Consider the following 17,397-nt stretch of genomic DNA (forward strand, 5'->3'; position numbering starts at 1 on the left):
CAAGTTCAGCTCCACTAGATAAATGGTGTGCATATTAAACTCTCCTCAATTACGCAATCATGCCAGAATAAGTCATCGATAATTCATCCTGTGAGATGAAAATGTAAATCAAATATAAATCCTAACTCTGGGCGGGGGATGAGGATGGAGATGGGTGTGAGTGAATAACTGGCCAGACCTGTTACACTTACTGCACCTCACTGAGTGAGTGAGCGCAGAGGGTTTCCCTATCATTGCTCTCCCTCTGCCTAGCATAAATCATCCTCATCCAATTATGATACTGTAGCCCAGATTACGTGGTTTACTGTGAGGGAGAAAAATAGAATTCTCCCTGACACTGTCTTACAGTGAATAGGAGGGAGATTTCAGTTCAGCTGCGACGGGCCGTGTCCTTTAATTAATGGGGCTCGGCTGACTCGGAGTGGTGCAGCTATTTAAAATGCTAAATGTTTTTTCAGATTTTCTGTCTCATTTCTCCCTCCTCCCCCTCTCTCTTTTTGTGGCGTTTGTGATTAACTTTGCCGATGCTGAGCGCATGGGTTGGTGGTTCCTCTCGTAATGGGGGTAGGGGAGCAGAGCAGTGATGGGTTGATAGATTGATAACTAATGTCATTTGCAATCTGCTGTCAGGGTGGTGATTTAAAGAGGTCCAGAGACCCAGCGCAGAGGGAGAAGAGAGAATGAAGGAGGCTGCATGGGGCAGAAATAGAGCTGGAGCACGACAGGCATCAACTGAATCCACACTCAGCAAGCATCTTGTGACTTTGTCCCCGCAGTGGATCAGAGCAAATATTTTTTACTCTGTGGGTTGTTCCGTCTTCTCGACAAGGACAACAAGGAACGTTATTAATAAGAAAAATACCATTTTTACGTTTGATTTTGTAATTCGGTGCTAAAACATAATAGCCCTCAACACAACACGTGATGGAGAAGGAATCCCACTGTTTGGACCATAGCATTGTGCCAAGCCTTTATAAATCAATCCCAGTCAAGAGTGTTTAAAATCAAAGGGCCATGATTCCTGAAACATAAAAAAATAAGAAGAAAATACCACATGGATGATAGGGAACATTATTAATAAGAAAAATATGGAATTTGTTCGCCTTCCACTATGGAAATCACAGAATATTTTAAGGGCTTTATGGCTGTAGCTCCCTCAGACAGTCTGTTGTATGTCACCCAGGCACGTGCACAGTCCTATGTCACCCAGGCACGTGCACAGTCCTCATGTCCCTTTGCCATTCCAGTCTGGTGGTATAATTTCCACCCCAATTCTTTTTTGGTGTATGTTTTTTGTCAATGTTGTTCGGAACCCACTGCCAGCAAGTCATAGTCAAGTTTGCAACCCCCCAACACGTACTGTTGGTTGCGCTGGTTCATCTTCCCTCTAAGGATCCTTTGGAGCCTTTTCCCCAGTCTGCCCTGTACGGTGATTACGCGCTAGATATCCACATGCATGCCTTAAGAGATGCGATCACTGGTCAAGTGTGTGTAGCTAGCTTCCTAGTTGATATTTCAACAGTACTGCCACAGCAGCATGACATTTGATTAACACTTGATTTAGCCTACATTATCATCAATATTCAGTATTGTTGGCTAATACACACAGCTGAGCGTGGCAAAGACAGAGGTAAATCACAATCAGTCAAATAAATTGAGCTAGCTAACTAGCGAATTTACATCAATCATCAATGATCAGCTGATAGCTAAATGCCAAATGAATGTTAATTTACCTTTGAATGTAAGTAAGTAGGGGCTCTCTTAAAATACTGCCTTGTCTGAAGGAAGCGAAGGTAACCTGCCTAAATGATTACGGCCACGTATCACTCACGTCAGTAGCCGTGAAGTGCTTTGAAAGGCTGGTCATTTCTCACATCAACAGCATCCTCCCGGATACCCTAGACCCAAACCAATTCGCATACCGCCCCAACAGCTACGCAGATGATGCAATCTCAGTCGCACTCCACACTTCCTTTTCCCACCTGGACAAAAGGAACACCCATCTGAGAATGCTATTCATTGACTACAGCTCAGCGTTCAGCACCATAGTGCCCACGAGGCTCAATACTAAGCTAAGGACCATTGGAATAAACACCTCCCTCTGCAACTGGATCCTGGACTTCCTGACGGGTCGCCCCAAGGTGGTAAGGGTAGGCAACAACACATCTGCCACACTAATCCTCAACACTGGGGCCCCTCAGGGGTGTGTACTTAGTCCCTTCCTGTACTCCCTGTTCACCCACGACTGCGTGGCCAAACACGACTCCAACACCATCATTAAGTTTGCTGACGACACAACAGTGGGCCTGATCACCGACAACAGTGGTGCCAGGACAACAACCTCTCCCTCAATGTGAGCAAGACAAAGGAGCTGATCGTGGACTACAGGATAAGGCGGGCCGAACAGGCCCCCATTAACATCGACGGGCTGAAGTGGAGCAGGTCGAGAGTTTCAAGTTCCTTGGTGTCCACATCACCAACGAACAATCATGGTCCAAACACACCAAGACAGTCATGAAGAGGGCACGACAAAACCTTTTCCCCCTCAAGAGACTGAAAAGATTTGGCATGGATCCCCAGATCCTCAAAAAGTTTTACAGCTGCACCATCGAGAGCATCCTGATCGGTTGCATCACGACCTGGTATGGCAACTGCTAGGCATCTTACCGTAAGATGCTACAGAGGGTAGTGCGTACGGCCCAGTTCATAACTGAGGCCAAGCTTCCTGCCATCCAGGACCAATATAATAGGCGGTGTCAGAGGAAAGCCCATAAAATTATCAGAGACTCCAGTCACCCAAGTCATAGACTGTTTTCTCTGCTACCGCACGGCAAGCGGTACCGGAGCGCCAAGTCTAGAACCAAAAGGCTCCTTAACAGCTTCTAACCCCAAGCCATAAGACTGCTGAACAATTAATCAAATGGTCACCGGACTATTTACATTGAGTCCCCCCCCCCCCCATTTGTTTTATACACTGCTGCTACTCGCTGTTTATTATCTATGCATATAGCCTCTATTGTTATTTTATTGTGTCACTTTTTATTATATTTTACTTTAGTTTATTTGGTAAATATTTTCTTAACCCTTCTTGAACTGCACTGTTGGTTAAGTTTGTAAGTAAGCATTAAGTTTGTAAGTAAGCATTTCACGGTAATTAAGCAATTGCTTTTTGTCTGGCCACTCTTCCGTAAAGCCCAGCTCTGTCTTCTTCAGGCTAAGTTTGTAGAAATGTTTAAATAATGTAGGAGACTATAACACAATAGATATGGTAGGAGAAAATCCAAAGAAAAACCAATCTGATTTTTATTCATTTTGAGAGCCCATGCTCTTCCAATGGAACGTATAGGGAAATAATTTAATCTATCTCCCAGTATGCAATTCCTATGGCTTCCACTGGGTGTAAGTAGTCTTTGTTCAAGGTTTCAGGATTGTTTCTTTCCAAAACGCTGAAAAATAATGAGTTTTACTACAGGGACACAGACTTGGAAATTCATGTTTGCGTGCACGATGAAGAGGACACCTGCTAATATCGTTTTCCTATTGAACATACTTCTTTCCGTATTAAATAATATAGTTTAATTACATTTTAGGGTATCTGAGGATTAAATAGAAACTTGACTTGTTTTAACAAAGTTTAGCGGTAGCTTTTTGGATTCCTTTCTCTGCATATTGAACGAGTGGATTACTCAAATCGATTGCGCCAACTAAACAGACTTTTTGGGATATAAAGAAGGATTTTATCTAACAAAACGACACTACATTTTGTAGCTGGAATCCTTTGGATGACAAATCAGAGGAAGATTTTCAAAAAGTCAGTGAATATTTCACCTCTATTTGTGAATTTATGAAACCTGTGCCGGTGGAAAAATATTTTGATGTGGGCGCCGTCCTCAAACAATCACATGGCATGCTTTTGCTGTAAAGCCTACTGTAAATCTGACAGTGCATTTAGATTAACAAGAATTTCATATTTTAACTGATATGACACTTGTATGTACCTAAATGTTTAATATCCATATTTTTTATGATTTATTTGAATCGAGCGCCCTCCAGTTTCACTGGAAGTTGTCCCGCTAGCCTTATTAAAGTGGTCCTAAAGACAGATACTCCAATCTCAGCTGTGGAGCTTTGCAGCTCCTTCATGGTTATCTCTGGTCTCTTTGTTGCCTCTCTGATTAATGCCCTCCTTGCCTGGTCTGTGAGTTTTGGTGGGCTGCCCCCTCTTGGCAGGTTTGTTGTGGTGCCATATTCTTTCATTTTTTTTTTATAATGGATGTAATGGTGCTCTGTGGGATGTTCAAAGTTTCTGATATTTTTTTATAAGTCAACCCTGATCTGTACATCTCCACAACTTTGCCCCTGACCTGTTTGGAGAGCTCCTTGGTCTTCATGGTGTGGCTTGCTTAGTGGTGTTGCAGATTCTGGGGCCTTTCAGAACAGGTGTATATATACTGAGATTATGTGACACTTAGATTGTACACAGGTGGACTTTATTTGACTACTTATGTGACTTCTGAAGGTAGTTGTTTGCACCAGATCTTATTTAGGGGCTTCATAGCAAAGGGGGTGAATACATACATATGCACGCATCACTTTTCAGTTTTTTCTATTTTTGAATTTTTAAAAACATTTTTATCAGAAATGCAATGGTCATTGGATCAGTCTAAAACTTTGCAGATACACTGCTGCCATCTAGTGCGCAAAATCTAAATTTTGCCTGGGCTGGAATAATACATTAGGGCCTTTCTCTTGCATTTCAAAGATGATGGTACAATTCTTTTTTTTAACTATTCTTTTTTTCTTTGTTTTTTCTTCTACCAGATCTAATATGTTAAATTCTCCTAAATTTTTTCACATTTCCACAAACTTCAGTTTTTCCTTTCAAATGGTATCAAGAATATGCATATCCTTGCTTCAATGCCTGATCTAAAGGCTTCTAGATTTGGGAATGTCATTTTAGGTGAAAATTGAAAGAAAGGGTTCGATCCTTAAAACCTCTCTAGGGTATGTGAGACGTTAGCATCCCACCTCTTCAACAGCCAGTGAAACTGCAGGGCGCCAAATTCAAATACAGAAATAGTCATTATAAAAATTCAGAAAACAAAACATATTTTACATAGGTTTAAAGATGAACTTCTTGTGAATCCAACCACGGTGTTTAAAAAAATGCTTCACGGCGAAAGCATACCTTATTAACTTACCTTATTTGAGAACATAGCCCAGCAGACAAATCATTACAAACAGTAACCAGCCAAGTAGAAGAGTTACACAAGTCAGAAATAGAGATAAGATTAATCCCTTACCTTTGATGATCTTCATATGGTTGCACTCAGAGGACATTCATTTACTCAATAAATGTTCCTTTTGTTCGATAAAGTCTCTTTATATGCAAAAACCTCAGTTTTGTTCGTGCGTTTTCTTCAGTAATCCACAGGCTCAAACGCAGTCACAACAGGCAGACGAAAAAATCCAAATTGTGTCCATAAAGTTCATAGAAACATGTCAAACGATGTTTATATTCAATCCTCAGGTTGATTTTAGCCTAAATAATCGATAATATTTCAACCGGACAATAACGTCGTCAATATAAAAGGTAAACATGAACGGCACTCTCTCGGTCACGCGCATGAAAAAGCTCTGTGACACGGCAGGGTCCACTCATTTAGACTGCTCTTACTCCCTCATTCTTTCAGAATAAAAGCCTGAAATAATTTCTAAAGACTGTTGACATCTAGTGGAAGGCATAGGAACTGCAATTTGAGTCCTAAGTCAATGGATGCTGTAATGGCATTGAATAGAAAACTACAAAACCAAAATAAATCCTACTTCCTGAATGGATTTTTCTCAGGTTTTTGCCTGCCAAATCAGTTCTGTTATACTCACAGACACTATTTTAACAGTTTTGGAAACTTTAGAGTGTTTTCTATCCAAATCTACCAGTTATATGCATATCATATCTTCTGGGCCCGAGAATCAGGCAGTTTAATTTGGGCATGCTTTTCATCCAAAATTCCGAATGCTGCCCCCTACCCTAGAGAAGTTAAGGGGGTAAGGTCTACACTTGTTGTATTCGGCGCATGTGACAAAGTTTGATTTGATTCAACCTTAATGGTACTCCCAAAATAATTTTACGCTGTCTATTCTCAGTTTGAATGCTTGCTACCCTTTTTACTCTTGAATAGTAGTCAGGCCTTAGATGAGTGCATAGATTGACCCTTATCCTTTATTATAAACTGGAGCACCCCGTTTATATTTCTTTGAAATCAGCAGATGATCATATAATGCCAGTCCTTTACAGTACGTGGACATTGTTTTGATGCTACAGACTGTGTCCATTCTGGGGTAGTAACCTTTTTGCACATTGTTGCAGTACAAAGGTATATTGACAGGCCTCTGCAGTGTGCTCTTTATACTCTGACCAACACAACTGAGCAATACTGAGTAAGTCTACTTTATTTTTATGAAATATGTAAGTTATAACTCAAGAACAAATGACATCTAGTCTTACATGTATTCTTGGTGCATTTGTGTTTCATCGAGCAATGTCCAGACCAGATGCAGGTTCTGAGGATGAGGAAAGGTAAGTTGAAATCCAAACAATTGATCCAGGTTTGTTTCCCATTTTCAAATTAAAGATGTCCTTTCCAGCTTAATTCATAACGAATTGCCTTTGAATTGTATCACACATATCTCGGTTTTCTTACATTTGCTTGGTATATTTATTTGTCTGCAGATATAAGCGCTGGTATGAAAAGTGGGGTATTCTACAGCCGTTTGGATAGACAAGTGCGACCATTCATCGAACTCATTGATTTTCAGAGATCGACTGGAATCGAGAAGGACCTGACATTGCCAGCCATTGCTGTGGTATGAGACCAGTGCTGGATGCATTATCTTGGGGTCCCGAGTGGCGCAGCGGTCTAAGGCACTGCATCTCAGTGCTAAAGGCGTCACTAGTGACCCTGGTTTGATTCCAGGCTGTATCACAACCGGCCGTCATTGGGAGTCCCATAAGGTGGTGCCATGCAATGTTGACATAGCAACAACTGAAGCATTGAGAACGGCACATTCAGTGGATCCCAAAGGTGCAAGGACTCTGGATATTATCACAATTGTTTATTTGAACTCCTCACCCTTTTCTCTCATGAAAATATATTTTTTAAATATGGATATACAGTTTGTACTGTGTTTACAATAAATTCTGATCAAGCCAGACTTGGTTGGCAAAGAAGCAGAGCCAGACATCTTAAAAAGTGTTAATGGCCAAGTTGTTCACCTGAACAAAGGCTATATCATCGTAAAATGCCCTGGCCAGAGTGATATCATCCAGAAGATCTCTTTGGCGGACGCCACTTGACTGGAAATGGAATTCTTAAAAAAAAAAACACCACTTTAGACAATTTTTGTAGCACCACTTCATACCAGGGGGTCAATGTTGATCCCAATAGGCCATTGAATCAGCTGCTTTCACTGCCCTTAACTTCTTGCAACTATAGGGGGTGCTGTTTCGCATTAGCCTAATTTGCTCTACAGATTAAACTGCCTAGTACTCAATTCTTGCTCGTACAATATGCATATTATTATTATTATTGGATAGAAAACACTAGTTTCTATAGCCGTTGGAATTTTGTCTATGAGTGGAACAGAACTCATTCTACAGCACTTTTCCTGATATGGAGTCAGATTTCAGACATCTTGGCCACTGATCTGGAGTCAGTTTAAAGGTCACTGTAAATGCTATGGAGAAACAGACACTGCTTACGTCTTCCCCTGGGTGTCAGTACGTGATGACGCTTTGAATGGAGTCGATTGCGCAATCAGTGCCTCTGTAAATCACCAAATACCAGAAGTAACTTCCTTTGGCTGCCTGCGCCTGGCGCGCGAAGGACATCCGACTCGCCTCCTTCCAAGCTTTAGTTTAGCCAGTAATATTTCTCCGGTCATATTTTTACTCGTTATAGGTGTTAACAGCATCATAAGGTAGTTAATTTGAACCGTTTTATAGCAATTTATATCCGTTTAGTGCGATTTTGAGGCATTGCTGTGTTGTGCACTTTGAAGCGCCGGGCACGTTTCGGGGTCCCGGTCGAACGTTAGTGGGCATTTCGACAGACAAGAGGACATCTTTCGACCAAAAGAAGATTAGATCCAAGAAAGGATACATTGGCCAAGATTCTGATGGAAGATCACCTCATAGTAAGAAATATTTAAGATGATAAATCGTTGTTCTGTAGAAAAATGTTAAACGCACGTTCCGCCATTTTGTTAGGTGTAGCTTTGCTTGGCGCAACCTGTATTGAAAAGTAAGGATAATTTAAAAAATGTAATTCCGCGATTGTATTAAGAATTAAATTGTCTATCAATCGCTGTCCACCCTATATTTTTTTAGTCAAGTTTATGAGTATTTATGTATAAGACTAGATCACTGTCTAATATGGTGCACGACATTTTCTGACCAGCTGGGCTACTTTTGTCATTGTCTAACCATGATTTTGGTGGCTAAATATGCACATTTTCGAACAAACTCTATATGTATGTTGTAATATGATGTTACAGGAGTGTCATCTGAAGAATTCTGAGAAGGTTAGTGAAAGAATTAATATATTTTGGCGATATTTACGTTATCGCTCTCTTTGGCTAGAATCAATGCTCTGGTAATGTTTGCACATGTGGTATGCTAATATAACGATTTATTGTGTTTTCGCTGTAAGACACTTAGAAAATCTGAAATATTGTCTGTATTCACAGGATCTGTGTCTTTCAATTAGTGTATGCTGTGTATTTTTACGAAATGTTTTATGATTAGTAATTAGGTAATACACGTTGCTCTGTGTATTTATTCTAGTCTAGTTGTGATGGTGGGTGCAATTGTAAACTATGATTTCTACCTGAAATATGCACATTTTTCTAACAAAACCTATCCTATACCATAAATATGTTATCAGACTGTCATCTGATGAGGTTTCTTCTTGGTTAGTGGCTATCAATATCTTTATTTGGCCGAATTGGTGATAGCTACTGGTGGAGAGAGAAAATGGTGGACAAAGAAAAATGGTGTCTTTTGCTAACGTGGTTAGCTAATAGATTTACATATTTTGTCTTCCCTGTAAAACATTTAAAAAATCTGAAATGGTGGCTTTATTCACAGGATCTGTATCTTTCATTAGGTGTCTTGGACTTGTGATTTAATGATATTTAGATGCTACTATTTAATTGTGACGCTATGCTAGCGATGCTACTCAGTGTGGGGGGGGTGGGGGGTGCTCCCGGACCCGGGGTAGATACTCGTGAAAGATTAACATATCAGTCAGCTATAAAAGTCGCTGATTGTCTCGGCAGTTTAATTGTTACTATGTGTCAGTCATACTGTGTGTCAGTCAAACTGACTATCCTACCGATCCTCGACTTCGGCGATATCATTTACAAAATAGCTTCCAATACTCTACTCAGCAAACTGGATGCAGTGTATCAGTGCCATCCGTTTTGTCACCAAAGCCCCTTATGCCACCCACAACTGCGACCTGTATGCTCTAGTCGGCTGGCCCTCGCTACATATTCGTCACCAACCCACAATAGAAACGAAATTCGTTCCAGTCGCAGGCAGCAGAGAACTGGAAGGAAAGGCGGCCAAATGAGGTTTTAGCTTTAGGGATGATCAGTGAGATACACCTTCTGGAGCGCGTGCTACGGGTGGGTGTAGCCATCGTGACCAGTGAACTGAGATAAGGCGGCACTTTACCTAGCATCGCCTTGTAGATGACCTGGAGCCAGTGGGTCTGACGACGAACATGTAGCGAGGGCCAGCCGACTAGGGCATACAGGTCGCAGTGGTGGGTCGTATAAGGTGCTTTAGTAACAAAACGGATGGCACTGTGATAAACTGCATCCAGTTTGCTGAGTAGAGTATTGGAAGCTATTTTGTAGATGACATCGCAGAAGTCGAGGATCGGTAGGATAGTCAGTTTTACTAGGGTAAGTTTGGCGGCGTGAGTGAAGGAGGCTTTGTTGCGAAATAGAAAGCCGACTCTAGACTTGATTTTGGATTGGAGATGTTTGATATGAGTCTGGAAGGAGAGTTTGCAGTCTAGCCAGACACCTAGGTACTTATAGATGTCCACATATTCTAGGTCGGAACCGTCCAGGGTGGTGATGCTAGTCGGGCGTGCGGGTGCAGGCAGCGAACGGTTGAAAAGCATGCATTTGGTTTTACTAGCGTTTAAGAGCAGTTGGAGGCCACGGAAGGAGTGTTGTATGGCATTGAAGCTCGTTTGGAGGTTAGATAGCACAGTGACCAAGGAAGGGCCAGAAGTATACAGAATGGTGTCGTCTGCGTAGAGGTGGATCAGGAAATCGCCCGCAGTAAGAGCAACATCATTGATATATACAGAGAAAAGAGTCGGCCCGAGAATTGAACCCTGTGGTACCCCCATAGAGACTGCCAGAGGACCGGACAACATGCCCTCCGATTTGACACACTGAACTCTGTCTGCAAAGTAGTTGGTGAACCAGGCAAGGCAGTCATTAGAAAAACCGAGGCTACTGAGTCTGCCGATAAGAATATGGTGATTGACAGAGTCGAAAGCCTTGGCCAGGTCGATGAAGACGGCTGCACAGTACTGTCTTTTATCGATGGCGGTTATGATATCGTTTAGTACCTTGAGCGTGGCTGAGGTGCACCCGTGACCGGCTCGGAAATCAGATTGCACCGCGGAGAAGGTACGGTGGGATTCAAGATGGTCAGTGATCTGTTTGTTGACTTGGCTTTCGAAGACCTTAGATAGGCAGGGCAGGATGGATATAGGTCTGTAACAGTTTGGGTCCAGGGTGTCTCCCCCTTTGAAGAGGGGGATGACCGCGGCAGCTTTCCAATCCTTGGGGATCTCAGATGATACGAAGGAGAGGTTGAACAGGCTGGTAATAGGGGGTGCGACAATGGCGGTGGACAGTTTCAGAAATAGGGGGTCCAGATTGTCAAGCCCAGCTGATTTGTATGGGTCCAGGTTTTGCAGCTCTTTCAGAACATCTGCTATCTGGATTTGGGTAAAGGAGAAGCTGGGGAGGCTTGGGCGAGTAGCAGCGCGGGGGGGGGGGGCGGAGCTGTTGGCCAAGGTTGGAGTCGCCAGGAGGAAGGCATGGCCAGCCGTTGAGAAATGCTTGTTGAAGTTTTCGATTATCACAGATTTATCGGTGGTGACCGTGTTACCTAGCCTCAGTGCAGTGGGCAGCTGGGAGGAGGTGCTCTTGTTCTCCATGGACTTTACAGTATCCCAGAACTTTTTGGAGTTAGAGCTACAGGATGCAAATTTCTGCTTGAAAAAGCTGGCCTTTGCTTTCCTGACTGACTGCGTGTATTGGTTCCTGACTTCCCTGAACAGTTGCATATCGCGGGGACTCTTCAATGCTATTGCAGTTCGCCACAGGATGTTTTTGTGCTGGTCGAGGGCAGTCAGGTCTGGAGTGAACCAAGGGCTATATCTGTTCTTAGTTCTGCATTTTTTGAACGGCGCATGCTTGTCTAATATGGTGAGGAAGTAACTTTTAAAGAATTACCAGGCATCCTCAACTGACGGGATGAGGTCAATATCCTTCCAGGGTACCCGGGCCAGGTCGATTAGAAAGGCCTGCTCGCAGAAGTGTTTTAGGGAGCGTTTGACAGTGATGAGGAGTGGTCGTTTGACCGCGGACCCGTAGCGGATACAGGCAATGAGGCAGTGATCGCTGAGATCTTGATTGAAAACAGCAGAGGTGTATTTGGAGTGTTGGTCAGGATAATGTCTTTTAGGGTGCCCATGTTTACGGATTTAGGGTTGTAACTGGTGGGTTCCTTGATGATTTGTGTGAGATTGAGGGCATCTAGCTTAGATTGTAGGACTGCCGGGGTGTTAAGCATATCCCAGTGTAGGTCACCTAACAGAACAAACTCTGAAGCTAGATGGGGGGCGATCAATTCACAGATTGTGTCCAGGGCACAGCTGGGAGCTGAGGGGGGTCGGCAGCAGGCGGCAACAGTGAGAGACTTATTTCTGGAGAGATTCATTTTTAAAATTAGAAGTTCGAACTGTTTGGGCATAGACCTGGAAAGTATGACAGAACTTTGCAGGCTATCTCTGCAGTAGATTGCAACTCCTCCCCCTTTGGCGGTTCTATCTTGACGGAAAGTGTTATCGTTGGGTATGGAAATCTCAGAATTTTTGGGGGCCTTCCTAAGCCAGGATTCAGACACGGCAAGGACATCAGGCTTGGCAGAGTGTGCTAAAGCGGTGAGTAAGACAAATTTAGGGAGGAGGCTTCTGATGTTGACATGCATGAGACCAAGGCTTTTTTGATCACAGAAGTCAACAAATGAGGGTGCCTGGGGATATGCAGGGCCTGGGTTTACCTCCACATCACCCGAGGAACAGAGGAGTAGTAGGATGAGGGTGCGGCTAAAGGCTACCTAAACTGGTCGCCTAGAGCGTTGGGGACAAGGAATAAAAGGAGCAGATTTATGGGCGTGGTAGAATAGATTCTGGGCATACTGTGCAGACAGGGGTATGGTGGGGCACGGGTACAGCGGAGGCAAGCCCAGGCACTGGGTGATGATAAGAGAGGTTGTATCTCTGGACATTCTGGTCACAATGGGTGTGGTCACCGCATGTGTGGGAGGTGGGACAAAGGAGGTATCAGAGGTACGGGGAGTGGAACTATGGGCTCCATTGCAAACCAAAACAATGATAACTAGCCTGAACAACAGTATACAAGGCATATTGATATTTGAGAGAGACGTACAGTAAGGCATAAAGTAATTGCAGGTCTTGATTGGGAGAGCTAGTTAAAACAACAGGTGAGGTAACAGCAGCTAGTCAGCTAACACAGCAACAGCAGGTAAAATGGCGATGACTAGGCAGAGAGGGTCAGATTAACTACACACAGAGCCTGAGTTAAAACACAGAGCCGACAGATAAAACACAAATAAACAGAATGGAGTACCGTGAATTAATGGACAGTCCAGCAGGCATCCGCTATGTAGCCAAGTGATCATATTGTCCAGGGGGCAGCCGTAGATGGAGCAGGGAAGCCGCCACTACGCTAGCACGCGGCGTTTAAAGTTAGTAGCCCGGGGGTGGACTGCTCAGACGGAGGCCGGTTGAAGGCACAGCGGATGGGGTATTTGTCGGCAGACCAGACGTGGTGGTGCGGCGGGGCGCCGTGTCGACAGAGAATCCAAGCCAGATGGCGAAAGAGGTATTGTAGAATTTTGTTTGCTAACTGGTGCTAGCTTCGTGGCAGTGGTGCTAGCTGCAATCTAGCTGTGAGGATCAGAAGTAGTGGCTCAGGGATTACGGCAGGAATCCGGCGTTGTTGTGGAGAGACAGTCCGATGCTGGTAAATTGGTGAATAATATCCAGGCTAATAACAGGGCTGGTGTCTGTGCAGAAGGTAAAAGCTGCTAGCAGTGGCTAAAAATGACTAAATAGCTTGTAGCTGATTAGCTGGTTAGCTACTGGGGATTCTTGAATGTGTTCCAAAGTTAAAAAATAATAGCGATTCCGTATCACATTGGGTGAGGTAGGTTACCGGAAGGTATAATCAAATTAAAAATCGAAAAGAGTTAGATTTTTTTTAAATAAATACAAAAAATACGAAAAATACAAAAGTATACGAGAGGACGAAACGAAACAAGTCTACATTGCTACGCCATCTTGGATATAAGACACACACTTCAACACCTTATTCCATATGATTTATTTTGGGACTCTGTGTTGCCATGTACAAATGTGTTATTCAATGTGTTTCTAATGGGCTAAAACAGTAAAGGCCAATTCAATGTTTGATCAAATATTTTGTATATATTTCAAATAACATTTATAAAATGCGCCGAATACACCTTACCGTGAAAAGCTTCCTCACAACCTTACTTAAAAGCCCTAAAAGATCTTAATCAAATGGCAAAATTATCAATTTTATGACTATCTTATTAATAACCTCTAACGCCTCACAAACCCGGATCCGGGAGCACCCCCATCAAAAAAGCTGACTAGCATAGCCTAGCCTAAAGCCACAGGGATATCATATAATAAAATGTTCGTGAAATCACAAGTCCAAGATACACATCTTGTGAATCAAGCCATCATTTCTGATTTTTAAAATGTTTTACAGGGAAGACACAATATGTAAATCTATTAGCTAACCACGTTAGCAAAAGACACCACTTCTTTCCTCCACCATTTTTTTACTCCATCAGTAGCTATCACAAATTCGACCAAATAAAGATATAAATAGCCACTAACCAAGAAACAACCTCATCAGATGACAGTCTGATAACATATTTATTGTATTGCATATTTCAGGTATAAATCAGAGTTTACCATTGCAGCCACCATCACAACTCTCACCAAAGTGACTAGAATAACTACAGAGACCATCATGTATTAGCTAATTACTCATCATAAAACATTTCTTAAAAATACACAGCGTACAGCAGATGAAAGACACAGATCTTGTGAATCAGACAATATTTCAGATTTTCTAAGTGTTTTACAGCAAACACAATATAGCGTTATATTAGCTTACCACAATAGCAAACATCACAACAGCATTGATTCAATGCAAAAATAGCAATAACGTATAAACCACCAAAATATATTAATTTTTTCACTAACCTTCTCAGAATTCTTCAGATGACAGTCCTATAACATCATATTACACAATGCATATAGAGTTTGTTCGAAAATGTGCATATTTAGCGGCACAAATCGTGCTTATACAATGAGAATAGTGTCCAAAACCTCAAGCAATCTGTCCGGCGCCATCTTGGAGAGGCACCTATTCTTATCGAAAACTATTCATAAACTTGACAAAAAAAATACAGGTTGGACAGCAATTGAAAGACAAATTAGTTCTTAATGCAATCGCTGGGTTCCATTTTTAAAATTAACGTTACTTCAAGCATACAGCGTGCGCTAAAGCGAGACCACACCATAATTCATGGCGGAATTATTTTTTGACATTTGTCAACATAAGTACGAATTAACAGCATAAAGACTGCTTACTATTTGTTGGGCTTCCATCAGAATCTTGGGCAAGGTGTCCTTTCTTCAGAACAATCGTCTTTTGGCTGAAAGATGTCCTCTTGTCTTGTCGAATTAGCCGCTAACGTTAGCCACCCACTGGAGAGGAGTCCAACTAGTGAAAGCGCGTCACAAAGAAATCCATGAAAATCGCAATAAACTGATATAAACTGCTATAAATCGGTTTAAATTAACTACCTTATGATGTCTTTAACAACTGTAACGAATAAAAACATGACCGGAGGTACAGAACTGCTAAAACGAAAGCTTTGCAGGAGGCCATAGTGATGTCCCTGATGCGCCAGGCGCACCGTTGAAAAGGACGGTACTTTCCGTTCCACGGTCTTATATAAGGCCCCAGATTGCGCAATCGACTCCATTCAAATTCTCACCGCTTACTGACATCTAGAGGAAGGCGTATGCAGTGCATGTAGCCCGATGGCTTACACGGGGACTTATAAACTGGCCTCAGAACAGGGACCTCGATTTCTGAAATCTCACTCCCTGACAGGAAATGTGCTGCAGAATGAGTGAAACTAGAGAGTGTTTTCTATCCAATAGTAAAAATAATATGCATATTGTACGAGCAACAATTGAGTACGAGGCAGTTTAATTTGGGAACTTATTTTTACAAAGTCGAAATGGCGGCCCCCTAGTGTCAAGAAGTTTTAAAACAATGCCATATGTTAGCTGAGTAGATATTGTGATCTAAGGCTTAGACCTACAGGGGATTTAAAATGGGCCCCCAGGTGTTTTTGGAAATAACTTTCACAATGGCAGAGTTATTAGGACTCACAACATGCATCAAAAACAGCCATGGTGGTACTAGTGCTAAGGGCATGTGGAAACTTATTCTCACATTGGTTTATGGCTCGTTTATACACACGTCTGTGCATCTCAATTACAGTCCACTTCTTGAGCAAAACAAGGTTACAATACAATGCCTTTCCACCAAGCTCACACAAGATCTGGTAGATCATATCAAGTTAAGTTGACTGTTAACTTGTCATTGACAATTACATTCAATGCTAAGAACACTACTTAACTTCAATTAATTGTTTCCCAACAGACATCACTGCCATACTTGACAGACAAAATCAGAGAGCATCTTGAGACTGTTAAAACAGTACTGAATAAGTATAGCACAGGTCCTCCACTGAAACGTAAAAAGATGGGGCCCTAACTGAAGGAGATGAGTACACAGAAACCTGAAGAAATAATGTGAACAATAATCTTTTCATATAATTGTTCAAATCTATATTCCACTGTTGAAATTAGGATCATGTTGCCACTAATCTCAGCACCCAGAACCATGTCAGCTACTTGATTTTGGTTCTAGTACCAGATGTATAGACAGAGAAACTAGCGAGTGTTTCTCGATCCAGGGAACGAGAAACAAGAATAATATACACTGAAATAATACAACAGTATCAGAAAGATCTGTACACTTGAAATTCTTATTAAATACTTGACAATGTGGTTGTGTCTACATTTCTAGAGACTTAAGGATGTCATTGACAAGATTCCTGAACTATGCAGAACTGGGAAGGATGCATCCTGTATTCCAACAGTGGGATAGTTTTCTCAGTAAAACCAAAGGATCACGTAAGACGTAAGTCCTGTATTCATGTTGCTGCTGTACTGATCATAGTTAATGCTTTGCAGTTGATAGGATGTAAGGCTGCTTACAACTTTATAGCCCAACAAAATTGTATTCCACTCAGTTGTTTGTTCTGTCTCTTGGTTCTAGGTATCATTTCAGTCCACAACAAGGTGGCAACCATGATAAAGAACTACGATAAAGAACATTGTGGAAGGGAACTTTCAGTGCCTGTTGTATACATGAACATGCAGTTCAAAAGCACGTCTTTGGACTTCAAGAGCCGGCCTTGGAGGTCCTGAAACTCATTCCAGGTATTATTTAAACTGACATTCTGTGATATGGCATGATCACAAAAGGCACAGTCTTTGTAGGTCGGAATTCGTCCCACTCCTCATGGTGTCACGCCCTGATCTGTTTCACCTGTCCCTGTGAGTGTCTCCACCCCCTCCAGGTGTTGCGTATTTTCCCCAGTGTATTTATCTCTTTGTTTCCTGTCTCTCTGTGCCAGTTCGTCTTGTATGTTTAGTCAAGTCACCCAGCGTGTTTTTCCCCGTACTCATTTTCTATTCTCTTTTGCTAGTCTTCCCGGTTTTGACCACTGCCTGACTCTGGACTACTTTCCCGCCTGCTTGATTATCCTGCCTGCCCTGACCTTGAATTTGCCTGCCCTTCGGTACCTATTGGACTCTGAACTGGTTTTGGCCTTTTGCGTGTACACGACCATTCTCTTGCCTACCCGTTTTT

At 42.4% G+C, this 17,397-nt stretch overlaps 1 pseudogene; it reads left to right on the forward strand.

Moving 5' to 3' along the window:
- Positions 1 to 6,542: 6,542 nt before the first annotated feature.
- Positions 6,543 to 16,975, forward strand: LOC129821701 (interferon-induced GTP-binding protein Mx1-like; annotated as a pseudogene).
- The last annotated feature ends 422 nt before the right edge of the window (positions 16,976 to 17,397 follow it).

This window comes from Salvelinus fontinalis, chromosome 24, assembly GCF_029448725.1.
Source record: "Salvelinus fontinalis isolate EN_2023a chromosome 24, ASM2944872v1, whole genome shotgun sequence".
NCBI classification, from domain to species: domain Eukaryota; kingdom Metazoa; phylum Chordata; class Actinopteri; order Salmoniformes; family Salmonidae; genus Salvelinus; species Salvelinus fontinalis.